The sequence below is a fragment of the Cherax quadricarinatus genome, chromosome 70 (assembly GCF_038502225.1).
Source record: "Cherax quadricarinatus isolate ZL_2023a chromosome 70, ASM3850222v1, whole genome shotgun sequence".
NCBI classification, from domain to species: Eukaryota; Metazoa; Arthropoda; class Malacostraca; order Decapoda; family Parastacidae; genus Cherax; species Cherax quadricarinatus.
In genome coordinates, this window is record NC_091361.1 from 21307685 (window position 1) to 21333334 (window position 25650).

At 46.6% G+C, this 25650-nt stretch overlaps 1 protein-coding gene across 1 annotated transcript in view; it reads right to left on the reverse strand.

Moving 5' to 3' along the window:
• The window catches only part of LOC128703182 (thyroxine 5-deiodinase-like), a 225252-nt gene that overhangs the window by 81243 nt on the left and 118359 nt on the right, over positions 1 to 25650 (reverse strand). The gene's annotated exons all lie outside the window — the stretch shown is intronic.

Below are 25650 nucleotides of genomic sequence, written 5' to 3' on the forward strand. Positions count from 1 at the left end.
AGTAGTGTGTATATTAGTCTACTAGTAGTGTGTATATTAGTATACTAGTAGTGTGTATATTAGTATACTCCTAGTAGTGTGTATATTAATCTACTAGTAGTGTGTATATTAGTCTACTAGTAGTGTGTATATTAATCTACTAGTAGTGTGTATATTAGTCTACTAGTAGTGTGTATATTAGTCTACTAGTAGTGTGTATATTAGTATACTAGTAGTGTGTATATTAGTATACTAGTAGTGTGTATATTAGTCTTCTCCTAGTAGAGTGTATATTAGTCTACTCCTAGTAGTGTGTATATTAGTATACTCCTAGTAATGTGTATATTAATCTACTTCTAGTAATGTGTATATTAGCCTAGTCCTAGTAGTGTGTATATCTGGAGGTTACCTGGAGGTTATTCCGGGGATCAACGCCCCCGCGGCCCGGTCCATGACCAGGCCTCCCGATGGATCAGGGCCTGATCAACTAGGCTGTTACTGCTGGCAGCACGCAGTCCAACGTACGAGCCACAGCCCGGCTGATCCGGCACTGACTTTAGGTATCTGTCCAGCTCTCTCTTGAAGGCAGCCAGGGGTTTATTGGCAATTCCCCTAATGCTTGATGGGAGGCTGTTGAACAGTCTTGGGCCCCAGACACTTATGGTGTTTTCTCTTAGTGTACCAATAGCGCCCCTTCTTTTTATTGGGGGCATTTTGCATCGCCTGCCCAGTCTTTTACTTTCGTAGGGAGTGATTTCTGTGTGCAGATTTGGGACCATTCCTTCCAAGATTTTCCAAGTGTAGATTATGATATATCTCTCCCTCCTGCGTTCCAACGAGTACAAGTCAAGTGCTTCCAAGCGTTCCCAGTAGTTAAGGTGCTTGACAGAACTTATACGTGCAGTAAAGGATCTCTGTACACTCTCTAGATCTGCAATTTCACCTGCTTTGAATGGAGATGTTAATGTACAGCAGTATTCCAGCCTAGAGAGAACAAGTGATTTGAAAAGGATCATCATTGGCTTTGTATCTCTCGTTTTGAAAGTTCTCATTATCCATCCTATCATTTTCTTTGCACGTGCGATCGTGGCACTGTTGTGATCCTTGAAAGTGAGATCCTCAGACATTACTACTCCCAGGTCCCTTACATTATTTTTCCGCTCTATTGCTCTATTGTATGGCCGGAGTCAGTAGTATACTCTGTTCTAGTTATTATCTCCTCCAGTTTTCCATAACGGAGTAGTTGGAATTTGTCCTCATTGAACATCATATTGTTTACCGTTGCCCACTGGAAAACTTTGTTTATATCTTCTTGGAGGTTAACCGCGTCCTCAGCAGATGACAGCCTCATGCAGATCCTAGTATCATCCGCAAAGGATGATACGGTGCTGTTTACCTGGAGTTTACCTGGAGAGAGTTCCGGGGGTCAACGCCCCCGCGGCCCGGTCTGAGACCAGGCCTCCTGGTGGATCAGAGCCTGATCAACCAGGCTGTTGCTGCTGGCTGCACGCAAACCAACATACGAGCCACAGCCCGGCTGATCCGGAACTGACTTTAGGTGCTTGTCCAGTGCCAGCTTGAAGACTGCCAGGGGTCTGTTGGTAATCCCCCTTATGTGTGCTGGGAGGCAGTTGAACAGTCTCGGGCCCCTGACACTTATTGTATGGTCTCTTAACGTGCTAGTGACACCCCTGCTTTTCATTGGGGGGATGGTGCATCGTCTGCCAAGTCTTTTGCTTTCGTAGTGGGTGATTTTCGTGTGCAAGTTCGGTACTAGTCCCTCTAGGATTTTCCAGGTGTATATAATCATGTATCTCTCCCTCCTGCGTTCCAGGGAATACAGGTTTAGGAACCTCAAGCGCTCCCAATAATTGAGGTGTTTTATCTCCGTTATGCGCGCCGTGAAAGTTCTCTGTACATTTTCTAGGTCGGCAATTTCACCTGCCTTGAAAGGTGCTGTTAGTGTGCAGCAATATTCCAGCCTAGATAGAACAAGTGACCTGAAGAGTGTCATCATGGGCTTGGCCTCCCTAGTTTTGAAGGTTCTCATTATCCATCCTGTCATTTTTCTAGCAGATGCGATTGATACAATGTTATGGTCCTTGAAGGTGAGATCCTCCGACATGATCACTCCCAGGTCTTTGACGTTGGTGTTTCGCTCTATTTTGTGGCCAGAATTTGTTTTGTACTCTGATGAAGATTTAATTTCCTCATGTTTACCATATCTGAGTAATTGAAATTTCTCATCGTTGAACTTCATATTGTTTTCTGCAGCCCACTGAAAGATTTGGTTGATGTCTGCCTGGAGCTTTGCAGTGTCTGCAATGGAAGACACTGTCATGCAGATTCGGGTGTCATCTGCAAAGGAAGACACGGTGCTGTGGCTGACATCCTTGTCTATGTCGGATATAAGGATGAGGAACAAGATGGGAGCGAGTACTGTGCCTTGTGGAACAGAGCTTTTCACCGTAGCTGCCTCGGACTTTACTCTGTTGACGACTACTCTCTGTGTTCTGTTAGTGAGGAAATTATAGATCCATCGACCGACTTTTCCTGTTATTCCTTTAGCACGCATTTTGTGCGCTATTACGCCATGGTCACACTTGTCGAAGGCTTTTGCAAAGTCTGTATATATTACATCTGCATTCTTTTTGTCTTCTAGTGCATTTAGGACCTTGTCGTAGTGGTCCAATAGTTGAGACAGACAGGAGCGACCTGTTCTAAACCCATGTTGCCCTGGGTTGTGTAACTGATGGGTTTCTAGATGCGTGGTGATCTTGCTTCTTAGGACCCTTTCAAAGATTTTTATGATATGGGATGTTAGTGCTATTGGTCTGTAGTTCTTTGCTGTTGCTTTACTGCCCCCTTTGTGGAGTGGGGCTATGTCTGTTGTTTTTAGTAACTGTGGGACGACCCCCGTGTCCATGCTCCCTCTCCATAGGATGGAAAAGGCTCGTGATAGGGGCTTCTTGCAGTTCTTGATGAACACAGAGTTCCATGAGTCTGGCCCTGGGGCAGAGTGCATGGGCATGTCATTTATCGCCTGTTCGAAGTCATTTGGCGTCAGGATAACATCGGATAGGCTTGTGTTAATCAAATTTTGTGGCTCTCTCATAAAAAATTCATTTTGATCTTCGACTCTCAGTCTGGTTAGCGGCTTGCTAAAAACTGAGTCATATTGGGACTTGAGTAGCTCACTCATTTCCTTGTTGTCATCTGTGTAGGACCCATCTTGTTTAAGTAGGGGCCCAATACTGGACGTTGTTCTCGATTTTGATTTGGCATAGGAGAAGAAATACTTTGGGTTTCTTTCGATTTCATTTATGGCTTTTAGTTCTTCCCGCGATTCCTGACTCCTAAAGGATTCTTTTAGCTTAAGTTCGATGCTTGCTATTTCTCTGACCAGTGTCTCCCTACGCATTTCAGATATATTGACCTCTTTTAGCCGCTCTGTTATTCTTTTCCGTCGCCTGTAAAGGGAGCGCCTGTCTCTTTCTGTTTTACATCTACTCCTCCTTTTTCTTAGAGGAATAAGCCTTGTGCATACATCGAGTGCTACCGAGTTAATCTGTTCTAGGCATAAGTTGGGGTCTGTGTTGCTTAGTATATCTTCCCAGCTTATATCGGTTAGGACTTGGTTTACTTGGTCCCACTTTATGTTTTTGTTATTGAAGTTGAATTTGGTGAATGCTCCCTCGTGACTAATCTCCTTATGTCGGTCTGGGGCTCCGCGCATACATGACTGAACCTCAATTATGTTGTGATCTGAGTATATTGTTTTTGATATGGTGATATTTCTTATCAGATCATCATTGTTAGTGAAGATGAGGTCTAGTGTATTCTCCAGTCTAGTAGGCTCTATTATTTGCTGGTTTAAATTGAATTTTGTGCAGAGATTTAAAAGCTCGCGTGAGTGTGAGTTTTCATCAGAGCTGCCTCCTGGTGTTATTACTGCAACAATATTATTTGCTATATTCCTCCATTTTAGGTGCCTTAAGTTGAAATCCCCCAGGAGCAAGATATTGGGTGCAGGAGCTGGGAGATTTTCCAGACAGTGGTCAATTTTTAACAGCTGTTCCTGGAATTGCTGGGATGTTGCATCCGGAGGCTTGTAGACTATCACAATGACTAGGTTTTGGTTCTCGACCTTTACTGCTAAAACTTCCACTACATCATTTGAGGCATTTAGCAGTTCTGTGCAAACAAGTGACTCTGCAATGTACAGGCCAACCCCCCCCTTTTGCCTGTTCACTCTGTCACATCTGTATAGGTTGTAACCTGGGATCCATATTTCGTTGTCCAAGTGATCCTTTATGTGGGTCTCAGTGAAAGCCGCGAACATTGCCTTTGCCTCTGCAAGCAGTCCACGGATGAAAGGTATTTTGTTGTTTGTTGCTGGCTTTAGACCCTGTATATTTGCAAAGAAGAATGTTATCGGACTGGTGGTATTGTTGGTATTGTTGGTGCTGTGGTGTATATCTCTGTTTATGTCTGATATGAGGATAAGGAATAAGATGGGGGCGAGTACTGTGCCTTGTGGAACAGAGCTCTTCACTATGGCAGCCTCAGATTTAACTCTGTTGACCACTACTCTTTGTGTTCGATTTGTTAGGAAGTTGAAGATCCATCTCCCCACTTTCCCAGTTATTCCTTTAGCACGTATTTTGTGCGCTAATACGCCATGATCGCATTTGTCAAACGCTTTTGACTTCTAGTAGTGTGTATATTAGCCTAGTCCTAGTAGTGTGTATATTATTATACTTCTAGAAGTGTGTATATTAGCCTAGTCCTAGTAGTGTGTATATTAACAACTTCTAGAAGTGTGCATTTTAGTATACTCTCAGTAGTATCTTAGTATACTCATAGTATAGTATATATTTAGTATACTCCTAGTAGAGTAAATTAACAATTATCTTGGTATCAAGGATAAAGTCGCTAAAATTAGTGGGCAGTGACCACGTGGGGGACACTGAACATTGGTAACACTGGTGGGCAGTGACCACGTGGGGGCACTGAACATTGGTAACACTGGTGGGCAGTGACCACGTGGGGGACACTGAACATTGGTAACACTGGTGGGCAGTGACCACGTGGGGGACATTGAACATTGGTAACACTGGTGGGCAGTGACCACGTGGGGGACAATGAACACTGGTAACACTGCTGGGCAGTGACCACGTGGGGGACACTGAACATTGGTAACACTGGTGGGCAGTGACCACGTGGGGGACACTGAACACTGATAACACTGGTGGGCAGTGACCACGTGGGGGATACTGAACATTGGTAACGATGGTGGGCGGTGACCACGTGGGGGACACTGAACATTGGTAACACTGGAGGGCAGTGACCACGTGGGGGACACTGAACATTGGTAACACTGGTGGGCAATGACCACGTGGGGGACACTGAACATTGGTAACACTGGTTTGGCAGTGACCACGTGGGGGACACTGAACACTGGTAACACTGGTGGGCAGTGACCACGTGGGGGACACTGAACATTGGTAACACTGGTGGGCAGTGACCACGTGGGGGACACTGAACACTGGTAACACTGGTGGGCAGTGACCACGTGGGGGACACTGAACATTGGTAACACTGGTGGGCAGTGACCACGTGGGGGACACTGAACATTGGTAACACTGGTGGGTAGTGAGCACGTGGGGGACACTGAACATTGGTAACACTGGTGGGCAGTGACCACGTGGGGGACACTGAACACTGGTAACACTGGTGGGCAGTGACCACGTGGGGGACACTGAACATTGGTAACACTGGTGGGCAGTGACCACGTGGGGGACACTGAACACTGGTAACACCGGTGGGCAGTGACCACGTGGGGGACACTGAACATTGGTAACACTGGTGGGCAGTGATCACGTGGGGGACACTGAACATTGGTAACACTGGTGGGCAGTGACCACTGGGGGACACTGAACATTGGTAATACTGGTGGGCAGTGACCAAGTGGGGGACACTGAACATTGGTAACACTGGTGGGCAGTGACCACGTGGGGGACACTGAACATTGGTAACACTGGTGGGCAGTGACCACGTGGGGGACACTGAACATTAGTAACACTGGTGGGCAGTGACCACGTGGGGGACACTGAACATTGGTAACACTGGTGGGCAGTGACCACGTGGGGGACACTGAACATTGGTAACACTGGTGGGCAGTGACCACGTGGGGGACACTGAACATTGGTAACACTGGTGGGCAGTGACCACGTGGGGGACACTGAACATTGGTAACACTGGTGGGCAGTGACCACGTGGGGGACACTGAACATTGGTAACACTGGTGGGCAGTGACCACGTGGGGGACACTGAACACTGATAACACTGGTGGGCAGTGACCACGTGGGGGACACTGAACATTGGTAACACTGGTGGGCAGTGACCACGTGGGGGACACTGAACATTATTCACTCCCTCACAGGCATCAAGAGCCTATCACCAGCATAAATAACCCATCACCAGCATCAGTAACCCATCACCAGCATCAAGATCCCCTCACCAGCATCAGTAACCCACCACCAACTTCAATAACCCTCCACCAGCTTCAATAACCCACCACCAGCTTCAATAACCCACCACCAGCATCAATAACCCACCACCAGCTTCAATAGCCCACCACCAGCTTCAATAACCCACCACCAGCTTCAATAACCCACCACCAGCTTCAATAACCCACCACCAGCTTCAATAACCCACCACCAGCTTCAATAACCCACCACCAGCATCAATAACCCACCACCAGCTTCAATAACCCACCACCAGCTTCAATAACCCACCACCAGCTTCAATAACCCACCACCAGCTTCAATAACCCACCACCAGCTTCAATAACCCACCACAAGCATCAATAACCCACCACCAGCTTCAATAACCCACCACAAGCATCAATAACCCACCACCAGCTTCAATAACCCATCACCAGCATAAATAACCCATCACCAGCTTCAATAACCCACCACCAGCTTCAATAACCCACCACCAGCATCAATAACCCACCACCAGCTTCAATAACCCATCACCAGCTTGAATAACCCATCACCAGCTTCAATAACCCATCACCAGCTTGAATAACCCATCACCAGCTTCAATAACCCATCACCAGCTTCAATAACCCATCACCAGCTTCAATAACCCATCACCAGCTTGAATAACCCATCACCAGCATCAATAACCCACAATAACACTTGAATAACAGCTTCAATAACCCATCACCAGCATAAATACCAGCCCATCACCAGCATAAATACCAGCCCATCACTAGCATCAATAATAACCCATCACCAGCTTGATAAATCACCAGCATAAATAACCCATCACCAGCTTCAATAACCCATCACAAGCTTCAATAACCCATCACCAGAATAAATAACCCATCAGTAGCATCAATAACCCATCACCAGCATCAATAACCCATCACCAGCATAAATAACCCATCTCCAGCATTAATAACCCATCACCAGCTTCAATAATCCATCACCAGCATAAGTAACCCATCACTAGCATCAATAACCAATCACCAGCATCAATGACCCATCACCAGCATAAATAACCAATCACCAGCATAAATAACCCATCACCAGCTTCAATAACCCATCACCAGCATAAATAACCCATCACTAGCATCTATAATCCATCACCAGCATCAATAACCCATCATCAGCATAAATAACCCATCTCCAGCATTAATAATCCATCGCCAGCTTCAATAACCCCCATCACCAGCATAAATAACCCATCACCAGCTTCAATAACCCATCACCAGCATAAATAACCCATCACCAGCATAAATAACCCATCACCAGCATCAGTAACCCATCACCAGCATACATAACCCATCTCCAGCATTAATAGCCCATCACCAGCTTCAATAACCCATCACCAGCATAAATAACCCATCACCAGCTTCAATAACCCATCACCAGCATAAATAACCCATCACCAGCTTCAATAACCCATCACCAGCATAAATAACCCATCACCAACATTAATAACCCATCACCAGCTTCAGTAACCCTCACCAGCATAAATAACCCATCTCCAGCATTAATAACCCATCACTAAATAACCCATGCCAGCTAAAACCCATCAAGCCCATCACCAGCTTCAGTAAATAACCCATCTCCAGCTTCATCATAGCATAAATAACCCATCATCAGCATAAATCATCAGCATAAATAACCCATCACTAGCATCAATATCCCATCACCAGTCTCAATAACCCATCACCAGCATAAATAACCCATCTCCAGCATTAATAACCCATCACCAGCTTCAATAACCCATCACCAGCATAAATAACCCATCACCATCATTAATAACCCATCACCAGCATAAATAACCCATCACCAGCATAAATAACCCATATCCAGCATTAATAACCCATCACCAGCATAAATAACCCATCACTAGCATAAATAACCCATCTCCAGCATTAATAACCCATCACCAGCATAAATAACCATCACCAGCTTCAATAACCCATCACCAGCATAAATAACCCATCACTAGCATCTATAACCCATCACCAGCATCAATAACCCATCACCAGCATAAATAACCCATCTCCAGCATTAATAATCCATCGCCAGCTTCAATAACCCCCATCACAAGCATAAATAACCCATCACCAGCTTCAATAACCCATCACCAGCATAAATAACCCATCACCAGCATAAATAACCCATCACCAGCATCAATAACCCATCACCAGCATAAATAACCCATCTCCAGCATTAATAGCCCATCACCAGCATAAATAACCCATCACCAGCATAAATAACCCATCACCAGCTTCAATAACCCATCACCAGCATAAATAACCCATCACCAGCTTCAATAACCCATCACCAGCATAAATAACCCATCACCAACATTAATAACCCATCACCAGCATAAATAACCCATCACCAGCATAAATAACCCATCTCCAGCATTAATAACCCATCACCAGCATAAATAACCCATCACCAGCTTCAATAACCCATCACCAGCATAAATAACCCATCACCAGCTTCAGTAACCCTCACCAGCATAAATAACCCATCTCCAGCATTAATAACCCATCACTAGCATAAATAACCCATCACCAGCATAAATAACCCATCTCCAGCTTCAATAACCCATCACCAGCTTCAATAACCCATCACCAGCATAAATAACCCATCACCAGCTTCAGTAACCCTCACCAGCATAAATAACCCATCTCCAGCATTAATAACCCATCACTAGCATAAATAACCCATCATCAGCATAAATAACCCATCACTAGCATCAATAACCCATCACCAGCCTCAATAACCCATCACCAGCATAAATAACCCATCTCCAGCATTAATAACCCATCACCAGCTTCAATAACCCATCACCAGCATAAATAACCCATCACCATCATTAATAACCCATCACCAGCATAAATAACCCATCACCAGCATAAATAACCCATATCCAGCATTAATAACCCATCACCAGCATAAATAACCCATCACTAGCATAAATAACCCATCTCCAGCATTAATAACCCATCACCAGCATAAATAACCATCACCAGCTTCAATAACCCATCACCCGCATAAATAACCCATCACCAGCTTCAATAACCCATCACCAGCATAAATAACCCATCTCCAGCATTAGTAACCCATCACCCGCATAAATAACCCATCACCAGCTTCAATAACCCATCACCAGCATAAATTACCCATATCCAGCATTAATAACCCATCACCAGCATAAATAACCCATCACCAGCATAAATAACCCATCTCTAGCATAAATAACCCATCACCAGCTTAAATAACCCATCTCCAGCATTAATAACCCATCACCAGCATAAATAACCCATCACCAGCATAAATAACCCATCACCCGCATAAATAAATAACCCATCACCAGCTTCAATAACCCATCTTCAGCATTAATAACCCATCTCCAGCAAAAATAACCCATCACCAGCATAAATAACCCATCTCCAGCATTAATAACCCATCACCAGCATCAATAACCCATCACCAGCATCAATAACCCATCTCCAGCATTAATAACCCATCACCAGCATCAATAACCCATCACCAGCATCAATAACCCATCTCCAGCATTACTAACCCATCACCAGCATAAATAACCAATCACCAGCATTAATAACCCATCTCCAGCATTAATAACCCATCACCAGCATCAATAACCCATCACCAGCATCAATATCCCATCTCCAGCATTAATAACCCATCACCAGCACAAATAACCAATCACCAGCATAAATAACCCATCTCCAGCATTAATAACCCATCACCAGCATCAATAACCCATCACCAGCATCAATAACCCATCTCCAGCATTAATAACCCATCACCAGCATCAATAACCCATCACCAGCATCAATAACCCATCACCAGCATCAATAACCCATCACCAGCATCAAGAACCTCTTCACAAATATCATTAACCCCTCACCAGCATCAAGAGCCCATCCAGGCATCAATAACCCATCACGAACTTCAATAACCCATCACCAGCATCAAGAACCCTCTCACAAGTATCATCAACCCCTCACCAGCATCAAGAACCTCTTCACAAATATCATTAACCCCTCACCAGCATCAAGAACCCATCACCAGCATCAAGAACCCTCTCACAAGTATCATCAACCCCTCACCAGCATCAAGAACTCCCTCACAAGTATCAACAACCCCTCACCAGCATCAAGAACCCCTCACCAGCATCAAGAACTCCCTCACAAGTATCATCAATCCCTCACCAGCATCAAGAACCCCTCACCAGCATCAAGAACCCCTCACCAGCATCAAGAACCCCTCACCAGCATAAAGAACTCCCTCAAGTATCATCAACCCCTCACTAGCATCAAGAACCCCTCACCAGCATCAAGAACTCCCTCATAAGTATCATTAACCCCTCAGCAGCATCAAGAACCCATGACCAGCATCAAGAACCCCTCACCAGTATCAAGAACCCCCTCACAAGTATCATTACCCCATCACCAGCATCAAGAACCCCTCACCAGCATCAAGAACTCCCTCACAAGTATCATTAACCCCTCAGCAGCATCAAGAACCTCTCACCAGCATCAAGAACCCCCTCACAAGTATCATCAACCCCTCACTAGCATCAAGAACTCCCTCACAAGTATCATTAACCCCTCACCAGCATCAAGAACCCCAATAATGAGATAATTGGGGTCGTTGTTGCAGGCGGCAAGCAATGACGAAGCTTCGGAGGCTTCTTACTTTATTTACGATATCGTGAGTACAAAGGCAGTGTGTTAGTGCCCATGGCCCCGGGAGGCCATGCTGGCAGTGTGTTAGTGCCCATGGCCCCGGGAGGCCATGCTGGCAGTGTGTTAGTGTCCATGGCCCCGGGAGGCCATGCTGCAAGGGAGAGAGGAGGTCCAGGTGATAACTCGAGGATGCCTGGTCGTGAAGTGAGAGCGATGTAAGTGTAGTGTTTCTGAACAGGCAGGCAGTCGCCTGCTGACGTTGCTGTTACAGTGTAGTACTCGCAATGTAGTACTCACAATGTAGTACTCACAATGTAGTACTCAGGCTCCACACTGATCCTCGCAGGTGGAGGAGTCTCCACATTGATACTCGCAGGTGGAGTCTCCACATTGATCCTCGCAGGTGGAGGAGTCTGCACACTGATCGTTTATACTAACAAAAGGGGATGTCGCAGGTCCTTGACTGTTTTACGTTAACATCTACTGTAACTAGCTAGTAGGTTGGTAGACAGCAACCGCCCAGGGAGGTACTACAGTCCTGTGGTAGTAGGTTGGTAGACAGCAACCGCCCACGGAGGTACTACAGTCCTGTGGTAGTAGGTTGGTAGACAGCAACCGCCCAGGGAGGTACTACCGTCCTGTGGTAGTAGGTTGGTAGACATCAACCTCCCAGGGAGGTACTACCGTCCTGTGGTAGTAAGTTGGTAGACAGCAACCTCCCAGGGAGGTACTACCGTCCTGTGGTAGTAGGTTGGTAGACAACCTCCCAAGGAGGTACTACTATCCTGTGGTAGTAGGTTGGTAGACAGCAACCACCCAGGGAGGTACTACCATCCTGTGGTAGTAGGTTGGTAGACATCAACCTCCCAGGGAGGTACTACCGTCCTGTGGTAGTAGGTTGGTAGACAGCAACCACCCAGGGAGGTACTACCGTCCTGTGGTAGTAGGTTGGTAGACAGCAACCACCCAGGGTGGTACTACCGTCCTGTGGTAGTAGGTTGGTAGACAGGAACCACCCAGGGAGGTACTACCGTCCTGTGGTAGTAGGTTGGTAGACAGCAACCACCCAGGGAGGTACTACCGTCCTGTGGTAGTAGGTTGGTAGACAGGAACCACCCAGGGAGGTACTACCGTCCTGTGGTAGGTTGGTAGACAGCAGCCACCCAGGGAGGTACTACCGTCTTGCCAGGTGAGTGCAAAAAGAAAGCCTGTAATTGTTTTACTTGATGGCAGGATTGCTGGTGTTTTTTTTTTGTCTTAAAAACATGTAAGGTTTCAGGTAAGTCTCGCTACTTCTACTTACACTACACAAACATGTAGAAGCATATATATGTACACCCCTATGATGTTTTTTTCTATTTTCTTACTAGTTCTTGTTCTTGTTTATTTCTGCTTATCTTCATGGGGAAGTGGAACAGAATTCTTCCTCCGTAAGCCATGCATATCGTAAGAGACGACTAAAATGCCGGGAGCAAGGGGCTAGTAACTCCTTCTCCTGTATACATTGCTAAATTTAAAAAGAGAAGTTTTCGTTTTTCTTTTTAGGTCACCTGCCTTGGTGGGATACGGCCGGGTCGTTGATAAAAATGATATTCTGTAGATTTCTTGCTCGACAACTTTGGTACTTTGAGTGACGAGCAGGAAGGTGATGGGGAGAGGAACACAGTACACTCGAGAACACAGGAACACTTTAAAAAATAGTTTCAACATCATTTCACACGGCTTGATAAAGCTCCTGGAGAGCGAAACGTTGCCACAATAAAATGTTACATTAGTTGCACTTGTATCCTTTTACCTAACATTATTTCCAATTTATCATTAGTTTGAGATACATTGAGGATATCTGAGTCAGTGTTCCTATGTTTTTCAACATAAAATGCTTTAGAGAAGAGTTAAAGCAGATAGTGTCTTCCCTGGACTTAACCTTAGAGGAGGAAGCTGACGACTCACTCACTGCCTCGGATGTTTGGCTCACCAGAGTAAGGGACACTTGGGAACTTGCTCTGTCCTGATAACCTGCTGTTAAAGATGACCGAAATCACTTCTACTCTTGTCACGAGTTGACAGGGAGTGTTACTTTGCTTTTTCCTGCTGGTACTTGGTAACTGCAGTGACGACTTACTTACAAATGGACAAGATATCATAGAAAATGTTTTTTCCCATGTTAAATTCCCTCACCAAGTGATCTTTCACTGTAAACTGAAAGCGGACGTGATACACGTCAACACCAGGAACCGGATCATTCAACGAGAATGTTTATTTCCAATTTATTTATTTATTTCCAATTTGTGCACACATACAGAGGTACAAAAAAATACAGATAAGAGCAGTATGCCAAAGCCACTTATACTATGCATAGCATTACGGGCTGGCTTAAAATTAACTTAAGATTAACTAAGCAATGATTATTATTATTATTATAATCAAAAAGAAGCGCTAAGCGCTGCTACTAAGCAATGATGAAATCAGTGATAAAACATTAATGTAAACAGATAACTATAAAGCACAAGTGAGTATTACCAGTACCACATCCAACACAGTTCAATACTACGCAGATCAAACATTTATTTTGCTGTGGTTACTGCCTGTCGAGACATAGAAAGAGCCTTCACACTACCCAAGGACGTTGGGATCTACAACATCCCTTATAGTGAATATGATGAAGTTCGCACTGGTGAAACTGTTCGGGGTGTTCCCACTCGCTGATAAGAACATATATATGTTTGTAGAATTACCAGCATTAACAACTCTTATTTACAACACCACAACACTCACTATCACATCATGGCATGGGACAGAGCCAGGCTGGTTTCAAGAACATAAGATTGAATGCAAGAGTTCAAAGCCATATTAGATCAAACTAACATTATTCTCAACACACTGGCCGTCTTCCACGAAGGTAGGTAATTCAATAAAGAAGAATCACTTTCAACATCATTCGCTCCATCACTCTCTTGCCAGAGGCTCACCGACATTACAGCTCAGATGTCCCTTCAAATTGCGATATCCCTCACCCCTCCTTCAGAGTACAGGCGCTGTACTTCCCACTTCCAGGATTCAAATCCAGTTCCCGGATTTTTTTCATAAATATTGCTTTACAAAATTTTTGAAGAAAACAGTAAGTCAAGTCATAAAAACCACTTGCCTCCATTCACTCTTGTCTAACACGCTCACACTCGCCTGCTGGATGTCCAAGCTTCTGAAAAAAAATTGCTGTATTGTCACTTTAAGGACTCCCATAGCACACTTCTTTTTCGGAACAAAGAAAGGCAGGCATGAACCAATAGGCTGCTCGCAGTACACCCAGTCATCTTACACATAAACTGGCCATTGCTGGACGAGCAAGACATTTAAAGAAGTTTAAAATGATCAGTCCCTCAGCTTGGATGTACTATAAGAGAAGGTGAAAGACTCGTGGTAATGTGAGAAGGATCAGTCCCCTCAGCCTTGAAAGGTGTTTAGTACATCAATCTTGATAAATCACCAGTATATAAAGGCCTTTGCTAGGCAGGTCTTACTCAAATCTATTTTTTTTTCGTTTTTGTCCGACCTACTTTTTAAAAGTATTGATCACCAACCCTGGATGCACCACGCAGTATGTGATTTTTCTCACTGTTGCAAGTACCGGATAAAGTTTAGTCCTGGGTAAAACTTTGCATCAATAAAAATTTCGCTGCTTATTTAACCTTCAGGTATTATTCTGTTTTCACAGTCTCAGTTTGTGGTTTGGCCGCCAATAAAGAGACAGAACTGGACGGGAGCGGATATTTTACTGATGTGCTGGCATAGTGCACAAGGAAAAGCATTATCCTGGACGTATTCAACGTTGGCTCGGTCGGAAGCACACTCAGCTAACATACAGAGTGTCCATGGTTCGATCTCGGAGTGAGTGGGAACGTTGGGCGTGTTTCTTTACACCTGCTGCCACTTTTCACCCATCAGTAAGTAGGTACTTGGTCGACTGTTGTGGGTGGCATCCTGGGGGTGGTAGTATTCTATAGACTAGGCTGTGCTTTGATGGTACAGCCTTCACTGGCCTATCACAAGACGAAGCCATTGCATAGTACTCAGTCTTCCTCAAGATATGGAGTAATACTGAGGACATTCTCAGACAGTGGACCATCCACCAAGAGATTCCGGTTATTTCTCAAGTGAGTTTGTGGATGCTTCACAGCACGACGAGATTCTTTTTTATATTAGGGAGCAAACTTAATTTTTATGTAACACACCCAACACACATTTATGAAGTAACTGGCTTCGAGGGGTATGAGGACAGATGTACTACATTGCTGTGAGATGGGAGAGTAAGTTCACAGTTGGTGCTGCTGATAGAATGAGGTCACAGTTGTGACCTGATGGTATCAACCCTGTGACAATGATTACAGCATAGGGCATGGTATGTACAAGGACCACGGTTGAAGTCTCCACGTCTGACAAAACATTGGCAGTGACTGTGAAAGTAACAGTCACTTGTTTCCTTTATTTCGGATCACGTGCGGTACAGAAGAGTCTGTGGTGTAGATCTTCAAGAGGTGACGACACGGGGAGAAGCTATGGGACTCCCTCAACTCTTCTAATGTGAAATCGTCTGGATCAAAGAACAAATCATTGAAGCTGTTAGATCTGTTTTACCGGAAGCTTCAACTCCACCCTCACTACAAACTATAAATTCTCTGCATGATATTCACACCACACATTGTCCTCAGATACAACATGTCTACTGCCTCCAGCCTCCTCCTCGTTGCAACGTTCACAACACTTGTTTCGCAAATTTGAGTGTTGGTAATATTATACCCTCATACATTTTCCTTTTAACCTCCATTTTTTGTCTCCCACCTTTTTTTAAATTATTCAATAATAATCTTTATTTCTACAAGTACATGTACATGGTATACAGACCTAGCTGACATCAGTGATATACTACTAAATAGAAAGCCCCTTGTTATATGCAGAACATTTCCCGCAGATTAGGTCAATTTTTTCCCTGGACGTGACCCACATCAGTCGACTAACACCCAGGTACCTATTTTACTGATGGGTGAACAGGGTCGGCAGGTGTCTTATGGAAACACGTCCTAATATTTTTCAGCCGTACCGGGAATTAGATCCCCGGACCTCAGTGTGTGAGCTGGGTGCTCTAGCGATCGAGCTACGTGACACCATTGTAAACAATGGAATAGTTACCTTACTGGAATAATTACCTTGTTTATTGGAATAGCTGCCTTCCTTACTAGAATAGTTACCTTGTTTACTGATGCTATAAGCTAAAATATAATGTATCGACTAAAGTTAAACCTGTGAAACATACTGCATTAGGTCAGTTGTCTCCCATACGCTGCAGAGCAACTGTTCCATTGTTTATGGATTAATGCCTCGGTACTTATATGTGGGAGGGCGGTCCTCAATCTTGCTTGTAGGTGATTTTCCTCTCTGTGCATCACCATTTATTTCCAAATCATTTATGATACTCTACGCCCTATGACTATGATATGTTTGGGAAGGGAAAGACCCTATTTTATATATAGAGTTGTACATGTGATGAGGTAGCTCCCCAATTTCTCGTTGAGTATACCCTGTTCTCGTTGGCCATTCTCTGTGTATCATATTGCTAACAACTGTATATGCTAATGCAATGGGAACTTTGATGTTAAACCAAAAACTGGTGAAATTTAGAGATTATTATTTGGTTATCGTATCGGTATCTCGCATTTTGTAACAAGATGAAATTGCATTATGTGAGGGAAAGTTTCCATAACGCTGAATAAGTCATTTCTTGAATGCCTTTGGAATATAAAATACTTTTTTTGGATCGACACCATGCCTAACCCTTCTAGGGTAGGGTAGGTGCCTGAGCCCGAGCCTTTAGCTCATAAGACTGTCATTCCCATTTGCCCCCTTGGGGCGGGGATGACAGACCAGAGAGGCCTAGCTTGTGGCTAGGCCTGGGGACAGTTGGTCCCAAAGATGAGGAGGTACTTGTGCCTCCTCCCATGGGAGACTTAGGTCTCAGACACTTCCTAAAGAGGGAGCCAAGGCCGGGCCACCACTTGGAAAAGGCCCGGGACGGGAGAATACCGGCTAATCTTTAATAATAAATAATAAATAAAATACTTTTAAAATATATATAATGATTACGAAACTTTCTGAATCCAAAAAGCTATCAATTATTCGTTAAATGTGTTGGCTCTATAAGGCGGCTCCATAAGGCGGCTCCATAAGGCGGCTCTATAAGGCTACTACGTAAGGAAATTACTAGAGTTTAGGGAAGACACTGCCAAACATATCAGAAGAAAAATGAGTTATTGTTACTTATAACAAAATATATAAACGAAGATGTAATAGGGAAGAGAACAGCGTGAATAACATCTCAGAGCCTACATCTCAGAGCCTACATCTCAGAGCCTACATCTCAGAGCCTACATCTCAGAGCCTACATCTCAGAGCCTACATCTCAGAGCCTACATCTCAGAGCCTACATCTCAGAGCCTACATCTCAGAGCCTACATCTCAGAGCCTACATCTCAGAGCCTACATCTCAGAGCCTACATCTCAGAGCCTACATCTCAGAGCCTACATCTCAGAGCCAACATCTCAGAGCCTACATCTCAGAGCCTACATCTCAGAGCCTACATCTCAGAGCCTACATCTCAGAGCCAACATCTCAGAGCCAACATCTCAGAGCCTACATCTCAGAGCCTACATCTCAGAGCCAACATCTCAGAGCCTACATCTCAGAGCCTACATCTCAGAGCCTACATCTCAGAGCCTACATCTCAGAGCCAACATCTCAGAGCCTACATCTCAGAGCCTACATCTCAGAGCCTACATCTCAGAGCCTACATCTCAGAGCCTACATCTCAGAGCCTACATCTCAGAGCCTACATCTCAGAGCCTACATCTCAGAGCCTACATCTCAGAGCCTACATCTCAGAGCCTACATCTCAGAGCCTACATATCAGAGCCTACATCTCAGAGCCTACATCTCAGAGCCTACATCTCAGAGCTTACATCTCAGAGCCTACATCTCAGAACCTACATCTCAGAGCCAACATCTCAGAGCCTACATCTCAGAGCCTACATCTCAGAGCCTACATCTCAGAGCCTACATCTCAGAGCCAACATCTCAGAGCCAACATCTCAGAGCCTACATCTCAGAGCCTACATCTCAGAGCCAACATCTCAGAGCCTACATCTCAGAGCCTACATCTCAGAGCCTACATCTCAGAGCCAACATCTCAGAGCCTACATCTCAGAGCCTACATCTCAGAGCCTACATCTCAGAGCCTACATCTCAGAGCCTACATCTCAGAGCCTACATCTCAGAGCCAACATCTCAGAACTAACATCTCAGAGCCAACATCTCAGCGATTACATCTCAGAGCCTACATCTCAGAGCCTACATCTCAGAGCTAACATCTCTGAGCCTACATCTCAAAGCCTACATCTCAGAGCCAACATCTCAGAGCCTACATCTCAGAGCCTTCATCTCAGAGCCAACATCTCAGAGCCAACATCTCAGAGCCTACATCTCAGAGCCAACATCTCAGAGCCAACATCTCAGAGCCAACATCTCAGAGCCTACATCTCAGAGCCTACATCTCAGAGCCAACATCTCAGAGCCTACATCTCAGAGCCTACATCTCAGAGCCTACATCTCAGAGCCTACATCTCAGAGCCTACATCTCAGAGCCTACATCTCAGAGCCTACATCTCAGAGCCAACATCTCAGAGCCTACATCTCAGAGCCAACATCTCAGAGCCTACATCTCAGAGCCAACATCTCAGAGCCTACATCTCAGAGCCAACATCTCAGAGCCTACATCTCAGAGCCTACATCTCAGAGCCAACATCTCAGAGCCAACATCTCAGAGCCAACATCTCAGAGCCTACATCTCAGAGCCTACATCTCAGAGCCAACATCTCAGAGCCTACATCTCAGAGCCAACATCTCAGAGTCTACATCTCAGAGCCTACATCTCAGAGCCAACATCTCAGAGCCAACATCTCAGAGCCAATATCTCAGAGCCTACATCTCAGAGCCTACATCTCAGAGCCTACATCTCAGAGCCTACATCTCAGAGCCTACACCTCAGAGCCTACATCTCAGAGCCTACACCTCAGAGCCTACACCTCAGAGCCTACATCTCAGAGCCTACACCTCAGAGCCTACATCTCAGAGCCTACACCTCAGAGCCTACACCTCAGAGCCTACATCTCAGAGCCTACACCTCAGAGCCTACATCTCAGAGCCTACACCTCAGAGCCTACACCTCAGAGCCTACACCTCAGAGCCTACACCTCAGAGCCTACATCTCAGAGCCTACACCTCAGAGCCTACATCTCAGAGCCTACACCTCAGAGCCTACATCTCAGAGCCTACACCTCAGAGCCTACATCTCAGAGCCTACATCTCAGAGCCTACATCTCAAAGCCTACACCTCAGAGCCTACATCTCAGAGCCTACACCTCAGAGCCTACATCTCAGAGCCTACATCTCAGAGCCTACATCTCAGAGCCTACACCTCAGAGCCTACATCTCAGAGCCTACACCTCAGAGCCTACACCTCAGAGCCTACATCTCAGAGCCTACATCTCAGAGCCTACATCTCAGATCCTACATCTCAGAGCCTACACCTCAGAGCCTACATCTCAGAGCCTACATCTCAGAGCCTACATCTCAGAGCCTACATCTCACAGCCTACACCTCAGAGCCTACATCTCAGAGCCTACACCTCAGAGCCTACATCTCAGAGCCTACATCTCAGAGCCTACATCTCAGAGCCTACACCTCAGAGCCTACATCTCAGAGCCTACACCTCAGAGCCTACATCTCAGAGCCTACATCTCAGAGCCTACATCTCAGAGCCTACATCTCAGATCCTACATCTCAGAGCCTACACCTCAGAGCCTACATCTCAGAGCCTACATCTCAGAGCCTACATCTCAGAGCCTACACCTCAGAGCCTACATCTCAGAGCCTACATCTCAGAGCCTACATCTCAGAGCCTACATCGCAGAGCCTACATCTCAGAGCCTACATCTCAGAGCCAACATCTCAGAGCCTACATCTCAGAGCCAACATCTCAGAGCCTACATCTCAGAGCCTACATCTCAGAGCCTACATCTCAGAGCCTACACCTCAGAGCCTACATCTCAGAGCCTACATCTCAGAGCCTACATCTCAGAGCCTACATCTCAGAGCCTACATCTCAGAGCCTACATCTCAGAGCCTACATCTCAGAGCCTACATCTCAGAGCCTACATCTCAGAGCCTACATCTCAGAGCCAACATCTCAGAGCCTACATCTCAGAGCCAACATCTCAGAGCCTACATCTCAGAGCCAACATCTGAGCCTACATCTCAGAGCCTACATCTCAGAGCCTACATCTCAGAGCCTACATCTCAGTGCCAACATCTGAGCCTACATCTCAGAGCCTACATCTCAGAGCCAACATCTCAGGGCCTACATCTCAGAGCCTACATCTCAGAGCCTACATCGCAGAGCCTACATCTCAGAGCCTACATCTCAGAGCCTACATCTCAGAGCCAACATCTCAGAGCCTACATCTCAGAGCCAACATCTCAGAGCCAACATCTCAGAGCCTACATCTCAGAGCCTACATCGCAGAGCCTACATCTCAGAGCCTACATCTCATAGCCTACATCTCATAGCCTACATCTCAGAGCCAACATCTCAGAGCCTACATCTCAGAGCCTACATCTCAGAGACAACATCTCAGAGCCTACATCTCAGAGCCAACATCTCAGAGCCTACATCTCAGAGCCTACATCTCAGAGACAACATCTCAGAGCCTACATCTCAGAGCCAACATCTCAGAGCCTACATCTCAGAGCCTACATCTCAGAGCCAACATCTCAGAGCCTACATCTCAGAGCCAACATCTCAGAGCCTACATCTCAGAGCCTACATCTCAGAGCCAACATCTCAGAGCCTACATCTCAGAGCCAACATCTCAGAGCCTACATCTCAGAGCCTACATCTCAGAGCCTACATCTCAGAGCCAACATCTCAGAGCCAACATCTCAGAGCCAACATCTCAGAGCCAACATCTCAGAGCCAACATCTCAGAGCCTACATCTCAGAGCCAACATCTCAGAGCCTACATCTCAGAGCCTACATCTCAGAGCCAACATCTCAGAGCCAACATCTCAGAGCCAACATCTCAGAGCCAACATCTCAGAGCCTACATCTCAGAGCCAACATCTCAGAGCCTACATCTCAGAGCCTACATCTCAGAGCCTACATCTCAGAGCCAACATCTCAGAGCCAACATCTCAGAGCCAACATCTCAGAGCCTACATCTCAGAGCCTACATCTCAGAGCCTACATCTCAGAGCCTACATCTCAGAGCCAACATCTCAGAGCCTGCATCTCAGAGCCTACGTCACAAATACTTCATGGAGCTCCTCGGCAATGAGCCGCATGCCGACACAGTCTCTGAGAGAGAAAGCTGGCCGCTCTGGGTTCTTGGTTTCTCTGATGAGTTTTTTCCTTAACTTTTTAGGAATTTTTGAGCGCACTTGCCCCATGCTCCAAGGGTCTCCGACCCTACTTGGACGAAGTTATAGCAAGGTGACAGCCCCTTATATTTGTTGATCTTCTGGGTCTTTCTAAAACTTGCGGCTACACCCCCTTCATCTTCAGAGTAGGTGTCCGCCAACGTGGCGGCACAGGTGTAGTCCCAGGCAATGTGCTTACCATCCTAGTTAGTTAGTTTAATATGTTTATTATGCACCCCGTACCCATCCTGTGGGCGGTAGTCAAAAGATTACAGAGGTACATAATGGGTCCAGGGACTGAACCCCAAAGTTATGATAGCTGAACTAGTTACAAAGGGCCTACATCTCAGAGCCTACATCGCAGAGCCTACATCTCAGAGTCTTCATCTAAGAGCCAACATCTCAGAGCCTACATCTCAGAGCCTACATCTCAGAGCCTACATCTCAGAGTAGATCTGGTCACAATCATGGCAAGTTACAAAGGTAACGAATCAGCCTCACTCCTATACATGGTTACAGTCATGGACAAATTACACATCCTTCCACGGTAACATGGTGATTCCATCTGGACGCTTTTGCCTTCCGCCAGACCTCATTACTTGAGGTTCCCGTTATCCTGGGCAACGGGCTGTGCGAGACTTCTGATATCGTTGACCTCATGTCTAGCATACTTCCAATTTGGACTATGTAGTCCAAATAGATCAACTGATGCCCTGCCGCAATGCACCTACGTTCGGTGAGTTTGAGGGCGGCTAGGCGTAGACCTACACTAATCCGAATGGCCTGTGGGTCGAGTCGAGTGACCAAGGAGGACTTGGGAACAGCTAGGAGACGAGTTTTGTCTTTCTGAAGTGTTGGTGAGCATTGTCTGGTGTGTGTTGATTGTCTGGTGTGTGTCGATTGTCTGGTGTGTGTTGATTCTCTGGGTTGTGTTGCTCGCCTGGGGTGAGTTGCTTGCCTGGGTTGTGTTGCTTGCCTTGGGTGTGTTGCTTGCCTGGGTTGTGTTGCTTACCTTGGGTGTGTTGCTTGCCTGGGGTGTGTTGCTTGCCTGGGGTGTGTTGCTTGCCTTGGGAGTGGTGCTTGCCTAGGGTGTGTTGCTTGCCTGGGGTGTGTTGCTTGCCTGGGGTGTGTTGCTTGCCTAGGGAGTGGTGCTTGCCTAGGGTGTGTTGCTTGCCTGGGGTGTGTTGCTTGCCTGGGGTGTGTTGCTTTTCTAGGGTGTGTTGCTTGCCTGGGGTGTGTTGCTTGCCTAGGGTGTGTTGCTTGCCTTGGATGTGTTTCTTGTCTGGGGTGTGTTGCTTGCCTAGGGTGTGTTGCTTGCCTGGTTTGTGTTGCTTGGTATATCCTGGTGTTTATAATCTTGATGCTGTCCACGAGAGATTTATCAGAAAATTAAAAATTGCAACAACCTTAAACATTGTAATTATTAAGAGTAATACCCTTATGGAAGGTTCCTTCACGTCAGTGATGACGGGGAGGGCTTCTGATCCAAGGAACACCACATGCCCTATCTTACCCTGGATCAAACAAAATTTTCCTCCCATTCTCCCAGTAGCTGCCCGACCCTTATAGGTTTAGCGCTCCTCCTGTAAGTACAGTAACGAACGCGATGAACTCTCAGAATCTTTGTAATGTAATATGGAAGGGTGATAGCGTGCGGTGTTGCATGTCTGACGGTCGATGTTGCAATCACTATCGACACACAAATTTCTCCACCTTTCTCTACCTAACCTTCCTCACCGAACTACGCTCTTCCTCTCTCCCTCCCCTTCCCTGAAGGTGGCCTCGGTGAGAGGGCCGGATGGGGGGGGGGTTAGGTTTGCGTGTTGCTAACCCTCATAGAGGTATATTAGTGAAAAATAGTGGAGTGTAATCGATCCAAGAACTTCCCTTACTGGCTGCGTCTCAGATTCACGTCCATATCTGAAGCTTTTGACCAAGCACGATGAAACAGCAGCAGCAGCAGCAGCAGCAGCAGCAGCAGCAGCAGCAGCAGCAGCAGCAGCAGCAGCAGCAGGAGCAGCAGGAGCAGCAGGAGCAGCAGCAGCAGCAGCAGCAGCAGCAGCAGCAGCAGCAGCAGCAGCAGGAGCAGCAGCAGCAGCAGCAGGAGCAGCAGCAGCAGCAGGAGCAGCAACAGGAGCAGCAGCAGCAGCAGGAGCAGCAGCAGCAGCAGCAGCAGCAGAAGGAGCAGCAGCAGCAGCAGCAGCAGCAACAGCAGCAGGAGCAGCAGCAGCAGCAGCAGCAGCAGCAGCAGCAGGAGCAGCAGCAGGAGCAGCAGCAGCAGCAGGAGCAGCAGCAGCAGCAGCAGCAGCAGCAGGAGCAGCAGCAGCAGCAGCAGCAGCAACAGCAGCAGGAGCAGCAGCAGCAGCAGCAGGAGCAGCAGCAGCAGCAGCAGCAGCAGCAGCAGCAGCAGCAGCAGCAGGAGCAGCAGCAGCAGGAGCAGCAGCGACAAGGCTATGACACATGGTTGCTGCCACCAGCAGCAGGACCCGGAGCTACATAAGCTGCTGCTGTTGCTGCAGAGCTGGTTATGACAGCACATGCTGCTGTTGTTAGTGAGCTGTTGCTGGTTGTTGTTGCTGTTGCTGTTGTTGTTAAGGAGCTGTTGGGTTATTGTTGCTTATTGCTGCTGCTGCTGAAGCAACGCTGGGTTGCGACAGCAGCAGCAGCGTTGCGCCAACCAAGCTGCCGTTGCTGTTAGCGACAAGCTGCTGCCATGCTGCTGCTGCTGCTGTTATGATAATATGATACGTTAAGTATTGCTGGCTTATTGCCGTTGGCGAACCGTTGCGAGCCAAGTTATGACAAGGCGATGTTATGATGGCTGGGTTGGCGAGCGTTGGCGACAGTTGCGAGCCAAGTTGCGCAGATATGCTGCTGTTGTTGCTACGATAAGGCTGCCATGGAGTTATGTTGCTTATTGCTGTTGGCTACGGCTGTTGTTGCTATATTGCTGTTGTTGTTGTTGCTAAGTTAAGGACCTCGTTGCTGCCGTTGTTGTTGCTGTGCTGCTGCTGTTATGATCCGTTAGTTGCTGCTGTTGCGACTGTTATGACATGACAAGGCAGGAGCATGAGCAAGTTGTTATGAGTTATGAGTTGTTGTTGCTGTTGCTAAGTTGTTGTTGTTGCTGCTGTTGTTGTTATGATAAGCGTTGCTATGGAGTTACGCTGCTGCTGCTGCTGTTATGAACCGTTAAGTTAAGCGTTAGCGATAAGGGCAGCGATAAGCAGCAGCAAAAGAGGATCCGTTGCTGCTGCTGTTGCTGCTGTTGTTGCTGCTAAGCAGCAGCGTTGCGCTCGTTAAGCAAGGCGAGTTGTTGTTGCAGCAGCGCGCTGTTGCTATGAACCAAAGGTTAATGCTATGAACCCCTGCTGCTGCTGTTGCTGTTAAGGACTGCTGCTGTTGTTGCTATGAACCCGTTGCTGTTGCCAATCAGATCCGCTGAGCAGCAGCAACAGCAATACCAGCAACAGCAATAGCAACAGCAGTAGCAGCAGCAACAACAGCAGTAGCATCAACAGCAGCAGCAGTAGCAGCAGCAACAACAGCAGCAGCAACAACAGCAGTAGCTGCAGCAAGAGCAGTAGCATCAACAGCAACAGCAGTAGCAGAAGCAACAGTAGTAGCAGCAGCAACAGTAGTAGCAGCAACAGTAGTAGTAGCAGCAGCAGCAGCAGCAACAGCAGCAGCAGCAGCAGCGGCGGCAGCGGCGGCAGCGGCGGCAGCGGCGGCAGCGGCGGCAGCGGCGGCAGCGGCGGCAGCGGCAGCGGCAGCAGTAGCAGCAGCAGCAGCAGCAGCAGCACATACATTCACTAAACCTTCACTGAGTTACATTTTCCTTCCTTTTTCATCAAAGACTGCAAGAAAAGAGCTCTTCAGATCATTAATTCTCCAC